Genomic DNA, 16,043 nt, shown 5'->3' with positions numbered 1-16,043 from the left:
GCTAAAAGGAGGGATCTTTTTTTTTTCTTTCATGTTTGTTGAATTACCACATTTTTGGAGGTTTGTTTGGGACAAAAAACTTCAAATGTTTCAGTGATTATTCAGACCATCCAAACTTCCTGGGTTTCTAGATTGAGGCTGAAATCTTCAGAGAAAGGATTTTCACATCAGATTTCTATAGTACCAACTTTCAGAGATGCTGGGGATACGATGAGAACAGGTTTTTAATTTTTTTAATCTCAGGTGGAACATGCCTATACAAAAATATCAGGAAAGTTAAAAAAAATAAAATGAATGAGTGTGTGTAGTAGAATCATAGATATCAGATACTGAAAAGTTTTAGCAGCAGGAGGGCTGGATGGGCCTTAGTTGATGCAGGGCAGGTCCCTTCAGGATGTCTAGTGTAAACATCTCCAAACATGACAAAAAGTTCAGTTTGTGTGTGAGAAGATTTAGGTCAGTCCTTTAACCCATATTGGTTTGTCTATCCCTAATAGTTAAGGTTCCATTCATTATTAGATAAAGTTCTTTGGCTTATGCAAGGGCAACTGGGAGGAGGGGATTTCATTTGCCATTCCTGGTTGCTCTCACCATTTCTTTTTGCCATGTGTTTGAATCTGTGTAATATGCTTGTTTTAATATGTGTGATTCTGTGGGCTCTAGTAGCTGGCACAAGCGACCTATAACATTTTGCTACTGACAAACTTAACTTGTTGAGACTTGTTCTTTTGATGCTGTGTTCTATCCCTGCTGATGACTGTGGTGCCTGACTGTATGTGGCTATAATTTGTTACTGACATAATGGCTTCCTGTCTTCTACTGCATAAAGTTCAAGGCTCTGCTCTCTATTTGAGACGTCTCTGTAGCTCAGCTTCTACTTGTATTTTGGCCTTGAGATCCCATCTCATTCCTTGAACTCTGCCCAAGTGCTACATCTTTCTCTCATTTTTCCATTCTCGTTTCATGCCATGTTCTATGCTACCTGTGGCAGCTTTCCTGCTAATATATAAGCAGCTCTCTAACCTGTCTGCCTCTCTGGTGTGCTGCATCCTGCGCCTGAAAGCACAGCTTGGACAAGGTGTGACTTTTGAAGGAAATGGAAACAGTGGGAAAACTGAGGCCAATGGGATTCCCATGACTCCATAATGACACTGAGGTCTCTCTTCCCCAAGTGGTATGGGTTTGTAGACTGCATAGAGCCATGTACCCAACCAAATGACACTCAGATTATCTGCTGTGTCCAAGAAATTTTTGTCCTGCAACCCCTTTGATATCTCTCCCTGGGGAAAGATTGTGTACAGCTAATTCCCATGCTTGGGCTGATTACACCTTTTCAGGGGAGACCATTTCATTGTCTTTAGGATGCTGAACTTTCACAGCTCGAAGCCTCATTGATGTGGCTATCCTCAACAATGTCTGCTGAGAAAATCTGAGACCGTATGAAACTCAAATGAATCTCCCTCTTGTGTTTTCCTAGAGGAACTCTGAGATGGTTATGATTTCTTTCTCTCTCCTCCTGATTCTCTCACCTCCCTCCCCATTACACAAGTTGATATTTAAAAGTGGTATTTTGTACAGCTGAATTCCTGTCTTGAGAACCACACAGGCAAAATCTTTATCTTTATCTCAGCTGGATGTGTTAATCTGCACTACACAGAAGAAAATAATACCTTCCATCTTTCCCCATATGTCCCCAAGTCTCTCTCCTGAGGGCTTTGTTTCTGGGCATGGTACTGCTCAATGGATAATGTCTAGTCATGTTGGAAGTCTTTTCAATCCAGATATTCATCCAGAACCTGCCTGCCTCTGAGTACATGACTGCCATCAGCTCCTCTATTTTGGACTCACAGTATAAGGAACTGAACAACATCAGTATGCAACAGACCTGTACTAGTATCTGCTCCTCATCAGGAAACACAACAGAGGAGGGAAAATGTGATATTGAGTCAGGGGAATAGAAAACTGGGATTGATGTTTTCTGATGTGTTCTGCATTTGTTCTTATAAGACTCTGATGTTTTCAACCCAACTGTGCAATATGGTTTTTATTTACTTATTATGTATAAACAGTAGCCAAAACCTAAGCAACTGGATGCTTCTAATTAATATAAACCCCACAAGATGTAGCTCTAAAAAGACCATCTAAAACTTACCATATCCTACCATTCAAGTGCCATGGAGATCAGTGAAGAGCTTATTTTAACAGATATGTCTTTATGGCTTTGATGGGACTTACAGAAGGACTAGGTGTCAGTGGTGTGGGCTATCTGCTGAGAACACCCTACTGTTGTTTACAGAGACATTAGAACTAGGAACTGCAAGAGATGGTGACTCAAATTCACAACTCCCATAGTGAGCCCTGAGGCATATATGGTTTTATAGATTATAATTAACTCCTTGACTGGCACTGGAAGAGTGTGTGTGTGTGTGTATGTGTGTAACTGGTGTGTTGTGTTCTCTAGTGGTGTAGCTCACATAACAGCCACTCAGCACTAGCTGTAGAATAATACATCATGGTAACCTGTCTTTGTGGTTACTAAGACTTTGCTCACATGTGATAATAGAGGTGACCTGAGACAGTAGACAGTTCCCATGAACTGAAAGGGTCCTCTGTGTGAGTAGAAGCCAATGAGCAAGCCAGCATTCCTAGCAGGAAAGATTCTGTGTATGGAAGCACGCAGAGATGTGTGATCCACAGTGAGCCAGGGTGCTCTGAATGTTGAACATCTCTGTCTTGTTCTGTTGTGTGACCAACTGACCCCTTATGGAGTCTTGTATGAGAGACTTCCCACTCTCTAGAAAGTCTGGGGTCTCATCTCACTTGATGGCTGGTCCTTATTCTGGCTGCTGCATGCTCCTCTCCTTCTCTTGCTCTGGAATCAGGCCAGATGCAGTTTCTGTTGAGGTAAGCAGCTGCCCCTGACTTTGATGAAGTGGAATGGCTTGATGGAAATGAAAAAGTGGATTCATCTATCATGAAAAAAACTATTTCCAATATTTAAAATAAAACATATTGGCCTGGGAGATGTTATCTGTGAAATGAGCTGGCTTGGGTTCACCCAGTTCAGACCTTCAGCTGACAGGCAGCCTCATTTTCTGCCACCTTTTTTGTTTTCTATTCAGTTCTAGAGAAGAGAAATGATTCAGTATTAATGACTCTCCCTTAATTGACTATCCCCATATGGTGACAGGCAGTCACCTCTTAGACATTTTGATTGATGGGCTGAAGCTATTATCTGACATGGAAAGTGAGTGCAAAAGCACCGCTACCAGCATTTTCTTGGAAAACCAGTGCTCGATGGGGCATATTGGCTTCCTCAGACTTGCTTGATTTAGTTTCCTTCTCCTCTTGGAACAAAGCTTTCCATGTGCATGTATGGAGTCCAGAGCCAGGCAACTGGAACTTGAGTGGACATTTTGGGATGCTGAGTCCCCCCACTTTCAGGTGACAAAAGTCTAACGTGTGCTTCTTTTGAGGGGAGGAATGGATAGGAAGCCGTCTTACCCATCATATTAAAGGATAATTGTTTTAATCTTGCACAGACAGGGAGGTTAGGCCTGGGAGGGTGGAGTGTGCTCACAAGAGAACCTGTATTTTAAATAGTCTCCTATGCAAACAAGTTACACTGTAGCAAGCAGCATCTCTGAAATAGTAGGTTGTCTGTGTGAATAAGTGAAACCTGAAAGCCCAGAGAAATCAGTCATGCTAACACAAAGGTCACCCTGATGAAAAGAGACACAGCACTAGGGAAGATGCCCAAATAAAGAAGATTGATTATAAGTATTGCTAGCTTCTTAATGCTTCCTCTCTTTATTGTCAAGCAGGTGTTGAGTTTTGGAAGCCCTGGCCTTTAATTACAGGACCTCTGGGGCTCAGACTAGATTGAGCCACTGCCTCATTTAGCATGTTGTTTTTAGCAACTGTGGTGCTCTTGTGCCCCTGAAGAAGTTGGAAACATAGCCCCTCGTAGTGCAGTGTTGCTGAGGAGAACAAAGGGATTAGAGGATATTCCCACTGGAAATCACATGACAGCATTTTGAATTCAGGATACAGATGGAAATCTACTGAGCCCAGAACCTGCAGATCCCATTTTAAACAGGCGATGAAAAGAAAATAATATTGCTTAAAACAGTGAATTTGTATGCTGAGCCTATTATCAGATGGTTTTAAATGGAGAATACAGTTTAGCCCTATTGGTGCTCTCCAGCTGCGACTGAAAGGTATGTTGCAAGTTCTCTATCCCCTGAGCAGACAATGCACAGGGTATGGCTCACCTCTGCTTCATCCTTAACTGAGGCGCATCCCACCTCCAGAGAGTAGAGAAAAGATCCATCCTCAAGGTTGACAGTCCGTAGCCTTACTTTTCAGACAGGAAACAAGGGAAACAATTAGTGTCATTTCAGGTGGTGCAGGTTTCTGTAAAGTTGATGACTTCTCTCACTAGATCCTGGACCAGTATACCCTCAGCATCTCTCACATAAGCCAGCGAGCTTAGGCATTCAGATAACCTGTGAGTATTGTTGGTGACCTAAACATCAGGTGACTGTATATTCAGCGTTTTAAAAGGACACTTTTGTCACAACATATTTTTAATGTTGAAAAATATGTGCTCTGATGTATTCTGGTTGGAGCAGAAGAAAGAATGAAGGATCTTTAGTTGTTTTCCTCTCACACATCTACCCTTCACTTACTTCCTCTCTATTGCTCTGATGACCATAGAGAGGAGGAAAACAAGTGATAGAAGAACTGTAAGGTTTCCCCCTCCCTGTGATGGGATGTATAGGCCCCACATAGCAGCAGGCACTGAGGGGTTAATGAGGAGAGCCGTCACTCCCCCAGCTGCGGCCAAATGCCTGGTTAGCAACAGCTGGGATAAAAAGCTGCAACGCAGACAGAGCAGGGTGGCTGCTAGAGAGACTAGGAGCTATCAGAGAGACGGTTCACAGCATCATACAGGGAAACCTGACCAGAGATGAGCTTCCACACAGAAGGAGCCAGGAAAGGGTGCTGTGCAGAAGATGTCTGCAAAGGCTGGAGGTAGGAAACAACCCTGGGAGGCAGCAGGGGGCCTAGATAAACAGTCTTTGATTCCCTACCATAGGGTCTCTGGGTTGGGACCCAGAGGAAAGGGTGGGCATGGGGGTGTCTATCAATCCCTGGAGGGAAGGGGACAGCTAAAGCTTCATATTCAGTCTGGCACCTCTGACATAAAACTATTGAACTTCATTTCTGTTCCTATTTGTTCCTTCCCTGATGAAGAAGGGAGAGATGAAGAAGTGAGAGGGGGCAATAGGCTCCAGGACTAGCAGTTAGAGGCCTTTCACAAGATCCATAGGGTCACACTCCATACTGTCCTTGAAAGGGAGGGGCTCAAACGACCCAGGTGGAGGGCTGGGAGATTGAAAAACAGCTAGGTGCTATAGGCCACATTTTGGAGCTTATACTGAAAGGGAAACAAAGACAAGGCTGTGGTTATCAAACACTTGGCCTTCACAATGTGCATTAAAGAGCATGAGGCCTGAACACACTCCAAGGGGTTTGTAGTCTGCATCATCAACTTATGAAACTCCTACTGCATTGTCATTTGCCCTATGATGATAAACCTTGGCTTTGAATTGTTATTGGTGCTAACCATATGTTCACTTTGTGGTGAGAGAGAAACTGGGAGGGCTAGAAAACCTTTTGTATATATTTATAATTATAAAAACTAGAACACTTTGACATGAAAAAAGGACATTTCAGCTGGCCTAAAAAGTCTTTGGGCCACTAAGACATCATGTGGAAAACAAGGACTGTCTCTCTGAAATGGGCATATAACTTCTCTTTATCTAGATGTAAAACCTTTCTGACCCTTTCCCAGTCAATGAAACATCTTGTCTCCTGCTCTCTTGCTTTTAGAGTTGTGATTGTCCACCTCTTGGGAGAATAAAGTTTTCTGTTGCATTCCAGTTCTCAGCTGCAATTAAATCAGCAGAAATTATTGCAGCTTCATATGCACTAATCATTCCTCTTCACCTGAGTGAGTTGCTGAAGTTTGCTACTGGGCATTCATATTCTTGCATACCTTCTGCTCTGATGACTGATGACAGTCAGAATCGAGTGTGCATCCTTTGCTAGCCAATGTGTTTCAGCAGTGTTATTAAGCCTAGAAGGCAAAGCTTCATACATTTTAGGATCTGTTTGATTGCCACGCTGGAGCATAGTAAAAAGCTAAAACTTTTGGAGATGTGGAGGCACAAGCTATGATTATGCTACATTACATCATTTGCTAGGAGCCACAATGAATGCATTAAAGTGAACCCAGTAGAGACCCTATAAGGTATGGGAATCATGGGTATGGGGAGGGAGGAAGGGCTCTAGAAAGTGATTGGAAGAAACTCCTTTCCAGATTAATTTTAGAAATCAGTTGCAGACTAAATGCCAGCTGTGTATTTAATAACAGCGACTTTTATTTTCATGTAGAGCAGTACTTTTCCTCCTAAGATGCTGGACAGTACAAGGCAGATAAGTACTTAATAGCTGATGTTTTCCTATTCACCAGGCAGTGGGTGAAGCTGAGACACTGTCATAATTCAAATGCTGTAGCATTAACAGCTCTGTGATGGGATGTAGAGACCCTGTTCTGAATTTGGCAGGATAAAAGGGAACATCTCTCTCTTTGACTTGAGGAAAGAGCTGAATTACTTGCCCTGTTCAGAAGTCCATTCTTAACCCCCTGATCCATCAAATTTCTCTTGCCTCTTCCTTCCCCCCCCCCCCCCCATGCCAATTAAATCTCACATCTCCTGTGTGGAAGAATAGGTTGTATCATGGATGGTTCCCTGAGATCTGACAGGAGGAGAAAGAAAGAGTTGCAGAGCTTTGTCAAATCAATAGTTAACGTCTTTTTTCATGTGTAATGTGATAGCTAGGTTAGTCCCAGGATATTGGCAAGATAAGATACTGAAGTAATAGCTTTTATTGGGCTAGCTTCTGTTGGGGAAAGAGAAAAGTGTATGCATGTTTCCAGATTTAAAGAAGAGCCATACAGACATAGCTTCAGGTCTTGAAAACCAGTGGAAGATCGAAAGCTGGTCTCACAACAGAAGTTGGTCCCATAAAAGATATTACCTCACCTACCTTTTCTTTCTGTTATATTATAGCATGCAACTGTTTCAGGTAAAGTGATCAGGCAAAAAAATAGGCACAAAATGAGGAGACATATGAGGCAATAGAAGAGACTTATCACTCCCTGTTTTACTGCCTCAGTTTGTTTTCTTCTTTTAATATTTTTGTTTGTTTAAAGCCAAAGGCACTGGGCTCTTAAATCCAAAACAAAAACACACAGCCAGTCATATCAGGAGACTAATGGAGTTGGTAGACAGAAGGAGTTGTGTCTAAATAAATAAATAAAGGCAAAGAAGTGCCAGGTGGAATTGGTATTGACTGTGCAGAGCGTGCAGTGCTAATGGACCTGCAGAAGAAACAAGAACATTGCCGCCATAAAGCTAAAGCCCTGTTGGACTGTGAATACAGATGAGAGTTTAGAAGATGCTGCTGTGGCAGGACAGATTTTACACAGCCTCCCGAGCTAACCTGGATATAAAGTCAGAGTGACAGCACGTAGATTAATAATCAACTTCATTTGGTGATTTCTCCCTCACTTTGATTTATATAGCTGCTATTCCTCTTTTCCCTTGTCTTTTTTCTACTTGGCAGTGGCTGTTCACTGAGCCCCTCTGTTCAGCTCCTCTCACTATATGATATTGAGAGAAACCACAAGAGTTCATAACTTTGTCATCCTTCCCCTGTTTTGTGTGGACCACAATTTATTCCATGGCTGCTCTTGATGGCTCAAAGCCCTGGTTGGAAAGTTTTGGGAGAAACTTGATAGCCGCGCTTCCATTGGGGGCCAGTTTTCCTCAGAGAATGATGGTCCTATTACCACGGTGACCTGTGGAATAGAATGAATTAGTGTAACCCCATTATGGTCCTTAGCATCAGTCAGCATCCCCTGCTCTTCCAGTTAAAGCTTGCAAGTTAGGTGTCTGGCATCACATCCAACTACCTTTGGAAATCCTAACCCAACAGATCAGGATACCCATCTCCTTTTGCATTTGGATGAATGGAAGGTATGAGACTGAGCAATAAGCAAACCCAGGGTTTTCAGAATTGAAGTAGAGCATCTTAACCACTTAGCCAACGTAACTGTTTACCTGCAGAGTTCTCTGGAAACCCAGCCTCACTCTACAGCTCTCCTCCCCCAGCAGAAGTCTGGTTTCCCAATCATGGTGAGGAGTCTCTGGTGGCCCCTGGGGATCAGGCAGTAGAGAGCTATAATTAGGCTTGGCAGAATGAGATTTGTATAACTTCCACAGATCATATCAACGTTTATTTTGCAAGGTTTTTTTTTATTTTTACCTAGTTTAAATTTTCCATTGTGTAAAATTATGAGGGAGTTGAACAGTTATTTAATGACAGAAATGAAAATGAAAAGCTTTATAAACAGCACACAAAATGGGAATATCACACATCAAAATGTACAAAGTAAATATCCTTAAATCAACAAATCACATCTATTTTTACGAATCCATTCTAACAAGCATCATGCCAATTTGTATATCCCTGGATTTTTGACTCTACTAAATACTCAAGTAGCATTTTTCTTACTTTGCCTAAATACATATTTTCATTATCAATGGAAAAACGTTGGTTTTTGTGTGCATGGTAAAATTAATATTTACCAACATTTACCGGTAAAAATGTAATTCTTCCAAGTCTAGCTATAATTTACATTAACATCTCATTCTGCATCAGTTTGGGTGCAGTTCTCTAGTACCTTGTTCTGTTTTTTTCCTGATCTGGATCACTTGGCTTTGTCTGTGGACCACTCACCTGATTACCACTCCCTAGAAATATGGGAGAGAGATAAGAATCATTCCTAATATAGTTCTGGTGGAGAAGAAGTTGGATGGGTCTTCATACTTGCCTTATTTGTGTTTGGGTTAGAGATGAATGGTCAAGTAGCCATTTTCACGCCATTTATCAGTGCAGTTCTGTCTTGTTTCCACACTAGAAATACATGTTTCACCTCTTTCATCCATGCTCATTTGAAAGCTATCCAAAGTTCCATTCCTATAGAGGCCAGTCAGGAGCGTACTGGCAATCAAAATAGGCCCGGAAAATGGGTTGAGAATGGCCCTCCCCATGACGTCACCCCTGTGTGCCCCTCAAGCCCCGCCCCCTGCATCATGTCCAGCATGCAGCGCAGGTGGTGGGTCAGGCTTTGCGTGCTGCATACAGTATGGACACGGAGCTGCTCGGCATGAGGGGCAATAGCATGTGGACACGACAGCCCACTGGATGACAGCCCACCGGGAAATTCCCAGTATCCTGCCGGGCCAGTCCGCCCCTGAGGCCAGTGGTGGGAAAATCTAAGGAATTCTTTAACCATGTAGGGAAAAGAGTAATCAGGAGAATACTTTGGAGTTGCCTTATTCTACCTGGTCTTGTCCCAACACAGCAAGCTATACTGCTGTAATGTAAGTTTAAGAAGATGGAGTGTCCATAAAAAAACTGCACTGGTTTAATGAAAAATTTGCAACTACTGGGTGTAGATAAGCTGTTAGTATGTTTATCCAATTTAGAATAATAATTAATACTTTCTTGAATTAATCTTAATGTACATTCCAGAGACAGGGACACATCATTAGTCCCATCTTGTAAATAGGGAAACTGAGCACAGGAAGATTTAAGGGACTCAGTGTTGCATGAGTCAGTGGCAGAACCAGGAATTCAGGTTCTTTGGATGAAGGATTGAGTTTTCCCTGTTGGAATTGGAGTTGAAGGATGCTGAGTGTTTCAAACTGGAGGTTAATGTCACCAAACCGTTTTCTCCAGCTTGCATAAAATAAAATTAGCACTTTCCAGTCTTCATATTTCTGGATAGAGTGAGGATTTGGTGCCCAGTGTGAAACCTTCTTGGGGTACCCAGAACTACAGGTGACCTTGTTTTCCCCTTTGCCTTAAAAGGGACTTGTAGTTAAATTGGGTGACAACTTCCTGTCACTTCAGTCTGTCAGCCAGCCCAGTCAAATATCTCAGGATTCTGCCAGCCTTTACTTTGTCTTGCAGGTTATGCTCGGCACATCCCAGTACCTGAGTCCCTTTGAAAAGTATTTCCCTGTGATATCCAGCCTCAATAATTTGACACTCGAGAAATTACCAAATCCACTGATTCCAAAGAGACCGGCTACGTCTACACTGGCCCCTTTTCCGGAAGGGGCATGTAAATTTCAGCAGTCGTCGTAGGGAAATCCGCGGGGGATTTAAATATCCCCCGCGGCATTTAAATAAAAATGTCCGCCGCTTTTTTCCGGCTTTTAAAAAAGCCGGAAAAGAGCGTCTAGACTGGCCCCGATCCTCCGGAAAAAGTGCCCTTTTCCGGAGGCTCTTATTCTTACTTCAAAGTAAGAATAAGAGCCTCCGGAAAAGGGCACTTTTTCCGGAGGATCGGGGCCAGTCTAGACGCTCTTTTCCGGCTTTTTTAAAAGCCGGAAAAAAGCGGCGGACATTTTTATTTAAATGCCGCGGGGGATATTTAAATCCCCCGCGGATTTCCCTACGACGACTGCTGAAATTTACATGCCCCTTCGGGAAAGGGGCCAGTGTAGACGTAGCCACCATGTATACACCAGCTTACTCAAGTCAACTAAGAATCCACACATGGTAAAACAAAGAGAAATTAACAAAAACAAATACTGACTGAGGGTATGTCTACACTCGCACTCTCTTTTGAGAGAGGGATGCAAATGTAGCTGAGCAAAATTGCAAATGAAGCTCAGATTTGAATTTCCCACACTCTATTTACATAATCGTGGATCGTTGCTTTTTCAAAATACCCTATTTCGAAATAACAAACGCTATGTAGATGTGGTTATTTTGAAAGAAACCCCTTCTTCTGAAATAACTCTTACTCCTCCAAAAATGAGGTTTACCAGTTATTTCGAAAGAAGGGTTTTCTTTCAAAATAACCGAGTCTATACAGTGTTTATTTCAAAATAGGGTATTTTGAAAAAGTGACGATCCACGATTATGTAAATAAAGTGTGGGAAATTCAAATCTGCGCTTCATTTGCAATTTTGCTCAGTTGCATTTGCATTCCTCTCTTGAAAGAGGGCGCAAGTGTAGACATACCCTTAAGGGTAGTAGAAACAGATATGGTAATAAATAAAACAGAAGTATTTGTTTACCTCCTAGAAACATAATTCTTCAAGTGATCATTCATGTGCATTTCAAACAAGCGTGTGTGCATGTGCAGGTAGCCATAGAGTTGGCCTCAGCACCCCCTGAAGTGGGACCCTCATAGTATCCAATATAGAGCCCTGCCAACCTGTTGCCTCCTCAGTTATAGCTACCACCAGTGATGGTAGCTTGCTCATTTCTTGCTTCCTCTTGCTTGTCCCTTGGTTTTACAAGCAGATCAGCAGTTTTGTCATCTCTTGTATATAGTTAGCCATAGTAGATAAGTTAGCAATAGCAGATAAGTTGTAGTGTTAGTGGTTTACAAGTTTCTGTTATAGAGGTGTCCCCCCCAGTTTTTCCCTTACATCTTCTGTGATGTGCCTCATTCCTCAGACTTCAAAACCTGACAGTTGTGCACTAAGAGCATGCCAAAGAGCATCCCAAGAGCTCCTTCTGCTTGATGTGCCTAGGTGAGGGTCACCAGAAGGACTGATGCAAGATTTGTTGGGAATTCCAACAAACGACAATTATGGAAAGAGAGCAGCAGCTTTAGATTCTCCTTATGGAAGCAGCACTCTGGCCACAGTCAGATCCCGGCACAGGAGACCCAGCACCTAGTACGTGCTCTTCTGTTAAAAATGCCTCTGCACTGGCTTTGAAGGTGTGGCACCAAAGAAGGACACAGACTCTTGAGAGCATTCCAGCCTTCAGCACATGTTTCAGTCACTGGCACATAAAAAGAAAAGACCAGACAAGAGGTAACCCACCTTTGCAAAAATGAGAGACCAGACCTCGAGAGACCTCCCAGAAGAAAGAACGGATTTCATCTGCACTAGAACGGATTTCATCTGTACTAAGTGCAAGCTGGTCACCATTTTGGAAGAAAAAATTAGAGGACTGGAGGCCAAAGTGTCGACCCTACGCTCAATCAGTGAGGATGAAGACTTCCTCGATAGACGGCAGCGTTTAATCTTTCAAGCACGGCAGGCAGAAGAGCCAGAGAGGGCAGTACAGGACCAAGAAGAGAACTTGCAGCATGTAACTTCTAGAAGGGGAAAAAGGCCAACATGGGGATCCCCCAATGCTATAGAGGTAAGTTATCACTTTCAGGCTCTCTCCACAGGCTCTGCAGTGCTGAATGCTTTGGAAGGGACCTCACAAGGAAGAAATCAGAAGGGAACACCATCTACTGGAAGGCATGGGATGTGTAGTCCTAGGGATGGGGGTTCCACAGCCACCACCCCCAAAAGAAAACGATGGGTGGTAGTGGTCAGGGACTCCCTCCTAAGAGGGACTGAGCCATCCATCTGCCGTCCGGACCTGGAATCTCAAGAGGTGTGCTGCTTACCGGGAGCTGACATTCAGGATGTGATTGACAGGCTTACCAAACTGATCAAACCTTCAGATCACTACCCCTTCCTGCTTCTCCATGTGGGAGCTAACGATACGGCCAAGAATGACCTTGAGTGGGTTACTGTGGATTATATGGTGCTGGGAAGAAGGATCCAAGAACTTGGAGCACAAGTGGTGTTCTCATCCATCCTCCCTGTTGAAGGGAAAGGAGTGGGCAGGGATCGTCGAATTGAGGATGTAAATGCGTGGTTGAGGATGTAAATGTGTAGTTGCACAGGTGGTGTCGCAGAGAGGGCTTTGGTTTCTTTGACCATGGGACTCTGTTCTGGACACCATGGGACTCTGTTCTGGGCACAAGAATTGTTAGGAAGAGATGGGATCCACCTAATGAAAAGAGGAAGGAGCATCTTCGCAGGCAGGCTTGCAAACCTAGTGAGAAGGGCTTTAAACTAGGTTTGTCGGGGGATGGTGACCAAAACCCTGAGGGGAGTAGGAAAGTCGAATACCGGGAAGAAATGCAGAGAGGAACGAGCAAGAAAGGAGGACCTCTGATTCGAATGGAGAAGATAGGGCGATCAACTGGTTATCTGATGCGAGAAGCCTGGGAAACAAACAGGAAGAACTGAAGGCCCTGGCCCAGTCCAAGAAATATGATTTATTTGGGATAACAGACTTGGTGGGATGACTCACATGACTGGAGCGCTGTCATGGAAGGGCATAGACTGTTCAGGAAGAACAGACAGGGGAGAAAAGGAGGAGGAGTTGCACTATATGTAAGAGCACTATGATTGCTCTGAACTCCAGTATAAAGAGGGAGGAAAAACCAATTGAAAGTCTATGGGTTAAGTTTAAAGGAGCAAACAACAGCGGTGATGTTGTGGTTGGTGTCTGCTACAGGCCATCGAATCAGGTGGATGAGGTAGATGAGGCTTTCTTCAGACAACTCAGAGAAGCTTCCGGATCGCAGGCCCTGGTTCTCGTGGGACTTTAATCACCCTGACATCTGTTGGGAAACCAATACGGCAGTACACAGGCAATCCAGGAAGTTTTTGGAGAATGTTGGGGATAACTTCTTGACACAGGTGCTGAAGGATCCGACCAGGGGCCGTGCGCATCTTGACCTTCTGCTCACAAACAGGGAGGAACTAATAGGGGAAGTAGAGGTGGGTGACAACCTGGAAAGAAGTGATCATGAGATGGTAAATTTCAGGATCCTGACCAAAGGAAGAAAAGAGAGTAGTAAAATACACACCTTGGACTTCAGAAAAGCAGATTTTGACTCCCTCTGAGATCTGATGGGCAGAATCCCTGGGATGTTAACATGAAGGGGAAAGGAGTCCAGGACAGCTGGCAGTATTTTAAAGAAGCCTTATTGAAAGCACAAAAAGAAACCATCCCGACGCGTAGCAAAAGAGGCAAACATGGTAGGAGACCAGATTGGCTTACAGGGAAAATCCTTGATGAACTTAAGCACAAAAAGGAAGCTTACAAAAAGTGGAAACTTGGACAAATGACCAGGGAGGGGTTTAAATGTATAGCTCGAGAATGCCAGGGGGTTATCAGGAAGGCGAAAGTGCAAATGGAATTGCTGCTGGCTAAGGATGTGAAGGATAACAAGAAAGGTTTCTACAGGCATGTTAACAAGAAGAAGGTGATCAGAGAGGGTGTGCGGCCCCTACTGGATGAAGGAGGTAACCTAGTGACAGATGTGGGGAAAGCTGAAGTACTCAATGCTTTCTTTGCCTCTGTATTCATGGACAAGGTGGGCTCCCAGACTAATGCACTAAGTGACACAAGATGCGATGAAGATCGACAGCCCTTCGTGGGTAAAGAACAGGTTAGGAACTATTAGAAAAACTAAACGTACACAAATCCTTAGACAAATTGGAGGATTGGGCAACAAAAAATCTGAGGTTCATCAAGGACAAGTGCAGAGTCCTGCACTTGGGACGGAAGAATCCCAAGCATTGTTACAAGCTGGGGACCAACCACGTAAGTAGTAGTTCTGCAGAAAAGGACTTGGGGGTTACAGTGGATAAGAAGCTGGATATGAGTCAACAGTGTGCCCTTGTAGCCAAGAAGGCTAATGGCATATTAGGTTGCATTAAGAGGAGCATTGCCAGCAGATCCAGAGATGTCATTATTCCCCTTTATTTGGCTCTGGTGAGGCCACATCTGGAGTACTGTGTCCAGTTCTGGGCCCCCCACTACAAAAAGGATGCGGACGCATTGGAGAGGGTCCAACAGAAGGCAACCAAAATGATTAGGGGGCTGGAGCTTATGACTTATGAGGAGAGGCTGAAGGAGTTGGGTCTGTTTAGTCTGCAGAAGTGAAGAGTGAGGGGGGATTTGATAGCAGCCTTCAACTTCCTGAAGGGAGGTTCCAAAGAGGATGGAGAGAGGCTGTTCTCAGTAGTGACAGATGGTAGAACAAGGAGCAATGGTCTCAAGTTGTGGTGGGAGAGGTCCAGGTTGGATATTAGGAAAAACTATTTCACTAGGAGGGTGGTGAAGCACTGGAATGGGTTACCTAGGGAAGTAGTGGAGTCTCCATCCCTAGAGGTATTTAAGTCTTGGCTTGACAAAGGCCTGGCCGGGTTGATTTAGTTGGGATTGGTCCTGCCTAGAGCAGGGGGCTGGACTTGATGACCTTCTGAGGTTTCTTCCAGCTGTATGGTTCTATGAATAGTGGCACCATAGATGGAACACAACTCTGAAATTTGGGCTAATACTGTGTCAATTCTTGCCCAGGCGAGGCAATCAATTCCAGGCCTGCTGCAGTCACCGGAATCTTCAGAGTACTGGCCACTCCCATCCACGCCAGAGGCTTTCCATGTGGCCCAGGATTTGATGTATCTCACAGTCTAGTAGGCAAGATGCTCCCTTCGCCCCCTGTGCAGCCCAAGGGGAAACAGGCAATGATGACACACCGATCTCTGTCCTCTCAGCACTGGTCTGTTGCAGATGCACCATCCACATGGGGAGGCACCCCGAGGGTTTGCCAGGCTCTCCTGAACCAAGCCAGGGTGCAGAGGGGGAAAGGTGCTCCTGGGCTTGCTGAGAGAGTTATGGGAGGGGAAGACCTCCCTGGATATAGCGTCGGGGGTGGGAGACGGCCTTGCTTTCCGGGAAGGGCTCGCTGAGCTCATGGCCCTGGCCAGAGAGACCCAGGCCAGAGCCCAAGGGCAGTGGAAGAGCTGGTACAGCCACCGAAGACAGGCCCATGCCAGGCCCCTGGAGCTGTGAAGCAACTTGACGGGGGTGCCGGCTCCTGTAGGGCATCGTCGCAGCTAGCCCAAGCCAAGGGGAGCGCCAGTGTCCCTGTGGCGGCTTTCCCAGGCAGGGGACCTGAACTTCCCTAGGTCACAAGCAGAGTGACCCTGCTCAGTTGGCTCTCGGAGGGGGAACAGCTGTGGCGTAGTGCGGGTGCTTTCTGCTCTGTGACCTGGGGTCCCTCTGCACTGTGA

General features: G+C 44.5%; 1 protein-coding gene across 9 annotated transcripts in view; it reads left to right on the top strand.

Moving 5' to 3' along the window:
- NRXN3 (neurexin 3) overlaps positions 1-16,043 on the top strand; it is a 1,564,511-nt gene that overhangs the window by 530,383 nt on the left and 1,018,085 nt on the right. The window lies entirely within an intron of this gene.

This window comes from Pelodiscus sinensis, chromosome 4 (assembly GCF_049634645.1).
Source record: "Pelodiscus sinensis isolate JC-2024 chromosome 4, ASM4963464v1, whole genome shotgun sequence".
Lineage (NCBI taxonomy): Eukaryota > Metazoa > Chordata > Testudines > Trionychidae > Pelodiscus > Pelodiscus sinensis.
Note: the sequence above shows the minus strand (reverse complement) of the source record. Positions and strands in the feature narration are given on the sequence as shown.